The following is a 7,067-nucleotide window of genomic DNA, read 5'->3' on the forward strand; positions in this document are numbered from 1 at the left end:
CTTCAACGAGATGGATTGACACGGTGGCTGCGATGATGGGCTCAAGTATAGCAGGGATTGTGGGGCTGGCACGGGATCGGGCAGTATTTCGTTCTGCTGTGCATGGGGTCACTATGAGTCAGAAACGACTCGACAGCACTTAACAACAACAACAAAATCTTCATGGAAGCATATTGCCTCATCTTTCTTCCACGGAGCAGCTGGTAGGTTCAAACCACAGACTTTTTAGTTAGCAGCCTTAACCAGTGTACCATCAGAGCTCCTTCATCAGCGTATTGATGACCATTTATAGCCAAGAAACTAAATAAGATCACTAAAGGGAGGAATATTGATAGCAAAATTGGAGACAACCAGAACTGAATTCTGGAGAGCAATCCAGAAGACAGTACTTTGCACCTTATTAAATATTGCTTGATTTACTTATATATTGTTTAATTTTTTTTATGTATAGTAAGAAAACAAGCTCCTGAAGAGGAGGTATTTTTGTCTTTTCTGCTCAGTCCATTGATATATCACAAGTACATAGAAAAGTTCCTGGCTTAGTGGACATTCAGTAAATATTTGTTGATAAGAAATCATGGATTATGGTTTTTATGTTTGCTTTAGAAACCTTGCCATATCCTGAGGTCGTAATCATAGTCTTTTTGATTCTCTTCCAAATGTACTACATTTTTTGCTTTCACAACTATTCCATAGTTCACCTGGAACTGATTTTGTGTGTGATGTAAGAATCTAATTTTTCACACATCTCTTCATTTCTACAGAGTAAAGTCCAAAAGTCTTAGCATAACATTCAAGGCACTTAGTGGTCTATATCCACTTTACCTCTCTTTGTGTTATCTCTCACTACCACCCTGCAAAGCCTTGTTTCAACTAGACTGAACTACTGGTATTTCCTGAGCTCTGGACAATGCACTATGACATGTAATAGAAATAAGAGGACAATGTGAAACTATTAAAGGATAAAATTGGTATTTGCAGATGATATAACTATGTATCTAGAAAACCCAAAAGGATCACTTGGAAAATTTAACAGTTTAGGACAATACTTAAAATATTTGCAACCATTAAAATCATGTTATATACCAGACTGTGTGAGATATGCTTATGATATAATATTGATAAAAATAAGTTTCTAAATTATGCCTACAATATGACTAAATCTAAGCTAAAAAAGAAAAAAAACTGAAATATGGGATAACTGATTAAAGCAGCATACTAAAATGTTAACACTTACAATATTGGGGTAATATTCCCTATTCCTAAATTTTATTTTATATGCATAAATTAGTTTTGTGATGAAAAATTTTAAATAAAAACATTTTATATTTATCCACAAATGCCAATACATCATATCTTTGGTCAAAGAAGTCCCACTAAAATCCAAATAAACCCTTGAAAAACAGATCTTAGCTGTAATTTTACATTAGTCATAACTGCAGAAAAACTGGGACATCCACTTAAAGATATTAAGAGTTTATGCCTAGAAAATACCTAGGTTCATTTTCACTAAGGTTAAGAAACCTAAATAAAGAGATTTTGAGGGGGGGAAAATCTTCAAGGTAGTATAATTTGTGACATAACTTCTTTAAAATGACATCTTTTATACATACTGTATATATTAGGCATTACATCAAGGAGCCCTGGTGGATGCTATCCAATGGTCAGTGGTTTGAGCCCACCAGCCACTCCATGGGACAAAGACATGACAGTCCCTAAATATTACAGCCTGGGAAACCCTATGGGCAGTTATGCTCTGTCTTACAGGGTCACTATGAGTCAGAATTGACTCAACAGCAATGGATTTGGTTTGTTTTTTGGTTTAGACATTATACTAATTAATTTAAAAACAGTATTTTATTTTAATCCTCAGAGTGACTATGACATTGACGTTATTATCTGCAGTAATGGTTAAGAGCATAGATCCAAGGCTTTTCAGCGATGTGTAGTAGAACCAAACAGTAGGTTTGTTGCTAAACCCTAAACCCCATTCTTGGGTAATATAAGAAGACTACTTTACAGTTAAAAGTGCCCGCTGAAGATCATCTATGCCAAAATTTCATAGGTAAGGAAATTCCAGTAGTCAGAGACAGTATTTGCCCATGATCGCATACCCAGTTAACTGAAATAACACCAATTCCAGAATTGTTTCATTATTCTTTCCACTATGCTATGCTTTATACTTCTTGATCCTTGAGCTCAAATTACAATGACTAAATACTGAGTATTTTCCTTCAAAAATTACCCTGAAAATATACTCTTCCCCAAATGGTTTATTTTCCAAGATTTAAAAAAAAAGAAAAAAAAATGTTAAAGGCACACATGTCCATTCACATAATTCTGAACATAGGAGCCCTTTAGGGAGAACACCTTGAGGCCACATACTGGTAGACCATCTGCTTTTTGGGGAACATCTACAGAGTAATGGCTTTAGTAAGCAGCATAGCTTTCAGTATAAAAATTCTCTATTAAAATGTTTATGGAGCAGTTTTCCTTTTTGTTGCTAATAAATGAAAACACTATATCTTCCATAAAAAAAAAATCATTAAAGAATGTCATTCATAAAAAGATTCAATTAAATATATGAAACTTATCCCATTGTGACCCATATTGAGTTGTTCTATATGACAATATAATCCTATTTTTATCCTGTTTTTGTTCTGAGCTCATCTCTGGAGCAAAATGATTGAATTTCATTAAGAAAAATGGCTCTGTTCTCCCAATTCAAATCCCCAAGGAATCTGGCTATGGGAACTGTCCAGGTAATAATAAGGTGGGTGAGAGACTACTCATGCTGTCTTTCTCTCTCTCTCTTCTACTCACACTCACACACACACACACACACACGCACACAGAGAGAGAGAGAGAGAGCGAGCGAGCGCGCTTTCCTGTATTATACCTTTGAGATTGGCCACAGTTAAATTTTTTTAACAGAAAAGAATGTCATTTATTTTCTAGCATAGACCCAGCAGGAGTTACACCTTTATCCAAGGTTGATCTGCTGAGCGTCATAGCTAACAGCTCTTCGACATGAAACTTTCCTCTCTGTTCAGAAATCCCCACTGCAGGAACACTAGGCCCATCCACATACTGCTTGAGAAGCCTCAAATAATGAGAAACTCTGTATTACCTCCTGAGGTAGTCTCTGCCACCTGGGGGCAGCTCTGGTAGGAATTCTTCCCTGTGTTGGTCATGGAGAGCCTGGTAATTTTTGCTTAAGGGTTCCAATGTCTACCTTCACAGAGAGATAGCTGTTAACACTGTGAGGATGGCAGGTTTGTTCCTGCAGTCATTCCATTTACCGAGCACTTTCTATGCCTTAGATACTGGGCTCCTGGTGCCTTCATGAATCTAGATCTTCAGTCATTAAAAACATACACAACAAAACTTAGGACACAGACCAACAGCAAACATCAGAGGACAGGAAGGGGCAGGAAAGACGGACAATGGAAACACAGAACCCAGGGAAGAAGTGGGAAGAGTGGTGTTACATTTAGGAGATTGCAACTAATGTTGTGAAACAAAAAATGTATAAACTGTTGAATATGAAACTAATGTGCTCTATAAACTTTCACCCAAAACACAAAATGTTAAAAAAAAAAAAAAAAAAATTAGGGCATGGGCATCGGGCTTAAAATTTTTTGTCACCTAGAAATAAATATTTTTAAGTGTTAATCTGTAAACTGGTTGCATCCAAGTTACTGGGGAATTATTTTTAAAATCCTGGTTCCTGTCCCTAAAAATCATGATTCATAAAGTTTGGAATAAAGCTTGGGTGAGCAACTTGGAAAAAAAAAATTCTTCAAGAGATAATGATACACAGCCTAAGCTTAGGAACCACTAGCTAAGTTATTTCTAAAGTTTCTTTAAGCTGTAGTGTTCTGCAACTCAGAATGATTACTATGCTTAACCATGAGCTGCCATGACAACCCCATGTGTGCTGGAGTAAACTGTTCTCCACAGGGTTTTCAATGGCTAATTTTTCAGAAGTAAATCACCAGGACTTTCTTCTGAAGCATCTTGTGGGTGGCCTGAAGCCTACAACCTTTTGGTTAACATCCAGGTATGTTAATCTTTGTACCACCTAGAGATGCCTATGCTTACTAGTATTTAAACCCAGAGTATACACTAAGTGTGACTGCCATGCTACTGCTATGATGACAAGCTGTCTCAATTCCCTACTGCAACATGTTGTATTCCATGAGAAAAGACTCTAAGGAGGTGTTCTGGTTCTCTAGTGCTGCTGTAACAGACATACCACAAATGTCTGGCTTTAAGATACAGAGATTTATTCTCTTACAGTTTTGAGGCTAGAAGTCTGAGTTCAAAGTGCCAGCTCTAGGGGTTGGGTGAAGGACCCTCAACCTTGGGCTTCAGTTCTACCTCTTGTTTTCTCAAAGCTGCTTCTTATATACTGGAGGAAGACCACATCCCTAAGGCACCTGCTCAGCTGCTCACAGTAGATTCAACCATGATTACCATCTCATCATGGGGAATAACTACATCCAGCTGCTGAGCCACTCAAAACCAGGCCCAGACAAGTTGACATACAACCTTAACTACCACAGAAGGAGAGTAGCAGGCAGGAAGTTCATTGGGAAATGGTAACTGTGGGGTAAAAGTAGGAGGAGGGATTGGCCAGAGTGAAAAATTAGACTAAGACATCATCTCAAGAAAGACAGCATGTTGAAAAAGACCTTAGTTGATTCATAGGGAACTCTGAAGGTGGGATAGCTCTTCTGAGTTGTCCTAAGTTGGAACAAGGTACCTGGGCATTTATACCTAGCATCAGCCAGTCACCCAGTGGATGCAAGCTCCACCCAGAAGGAACCATGACCCTGGCGAGGTGGTTCTCTTTAGCCAAGGGCAGCAATGGGAGAATAAGTCCCTCAGTCTTGAAGGGAGACCTAGGCACAAATCACAACATCCATTTCACTATCATAACAAGAAAAAAAAAAAAAAAGACGGGAACAGTTGGACCAGAGTATTTCTCAGGAGAGGACCAGCATATTTTGGTTGTTCTTTCTCTTTCTTAAAAAAAAAAAAAAAAATTATTGTGAGTTGGGTGAAAGTTTACAGAGCAAATTCATTTTACATACCGCAGTTTATACACATTTTGTCTCATGACAATGACTGCAATTTCCCACAATGCAACAGCTCTCTTCCCACTTCCTCCCTATAGCTACCTTTTCTCTGTGTCCTTCCCTCCCATACACGCTTACCCCCTGAGCTGTCTCCCTGTGCATACACAGTCCTTCTGTTCTCCCATGATTGATCTCTCCCTGGAGTGAATTTACCTAATGTAAATGTTCAGCTCATTTGCCTGTCTTTTGTTTGGCTAGAAGCCACAGGAGTGGGTTCAATTCCAGACCTGGAAGGCAGCTAGGGGCCATAGCCTCTGGGGTTTCACCAAGTTCTATCAGACCAGCAAACCTAGTCCCCATCACACACACTTTTTTTTTTTTTTTTTTTTTGAGTTTAGAACCAGCAGTTTTCAAGTTGCCAAAAAGAGCCTAACATTGCTCTCACTTCCTCCCATTTTGAGTGCTGAATGTTTTTGAAATGATTCAGCACTAAAATGAAGCTTGAATTTTCTATGTGGAATTTTTTTCTAATCCCTTAAATGGCATTTCTTTGGCTCACTCACTCTGTAGTTTTGATCAATCAAAATAAACTGCTTCAAAACAACTGGCCTTCCCCATCCTCCTTAAAATGTTTTGTTATACGATTTTTCCCTTAATAATATCTCGTTAGGAGACACAAAAGGGAATTCCCTATTCTTATGATAATCACCCTAGCACCCACTGGCACAGGGTTGATAATGAACTATCATCATTACAATTTCTCAGAAACCAGGAAATGTGGCGTTTTTTCCCCTAACTTGCCTGACTTAATACAAAAGCAGAATACGTATAATCTTAACTTCACACTTCCAAATCAGATAGAAACCTATGACTGTCTTAAGTAGATCAAAATCAGCTATGAAAGGTTTCCAGGCCTATAGAAAAAATGCTAAATACTACACATGGAGTCAAGTATCCTTAACCTGAGTTCTGCCTCTGCTGCCTTTTAGCTTCTATATTATGTACACTTATATCCAACATTGTCTTTGAGGTTCTTTGTTGTTGCTGCTGTTGTTATGTGCCCTTGAGTCGGACCTGACTCATAGCGACCCCTCCTTGGGTTTCCAAGGCATTATCACCACGGAAATAGATTGCCCCATCTTCCTTCCGAGGAGTAGCTGGTGGGTTTGAACCACCAGACTTCTGGTTAGCAGTCAAATGCCTTAGTCACTATGCTTCCAGAGCTCCCTTGAGGTTCTAGTCATGTTCAATTAAAAAAAAGGCAGAATATACTTACAAAAAAAAAAAAGTTTAAGTATTGAGAAGGAAAAAATAAAACTATAAAACTTTTATTATTGGCAGATGGCATCATTATGTAGAAAACCCGAAAGAATACACATACAAACTATTGGAAATAAAGAAAATCTTTAGATAGAAGGCAATTATATAAAAATCACTTGTAGCTGTACATAATAGCAACTAGAAAATGAAGTTTTAAAAATAGAATTTTAAAATTACCAAATACTTAGGAATCATATGTAACACCTCTACTCCAAAAGTTATAAAGCATTATTAAGAAAGATATGCATTTTATGTTTATGAATTAGAAGACACAATGTTGTAAAAGAGGTCAGTCTCTCCCAAATTGAGCCATATATTAAATGCAATCCCAATCAAAAATCCCAGCTGGATTTATACAGAAACATGACAAGGTGATTCTAATATTTATATTGTAATGAAAGGAATAGTCAAAACAATCTTAAAGAAAAACAAGAAGTGTTTCTCTTCCAATTATCAAAACATCTCATAAAATTACAGAAATGAGAATGTGGTATTAATGAAAGGATTAATTATTAGACAAATGAAAAACAAAAGAGAATCCATTTGATTTATGACAAAGGTGATACACTATGTATTAGGAAAAAGATACTTGTTTTGGTAAATGTTGTTGGGTCAACTGGATATCCAAGTGGGAAAAATATGAATCTTAAACCTTTATATCTC

The sequence above is a fragment of the Orycteropus afer genome, unplaced genomic scaffold (assembly GCF_000298275.1).
Source record: "Orycteropus afer afer isolate SDZICR_OR568_19922 unplaced genomic scaffold, OryAfe1.0 scaffold00171, whole genome shotgun sequence".
In the NCBI taxonomy this organism is placed as follows: Eukaryota; Metazoa; Chordata; class Mammalia; order Tubulidentata; family Orycteropodidae; genus Orycteropus; species Orycteropus afer.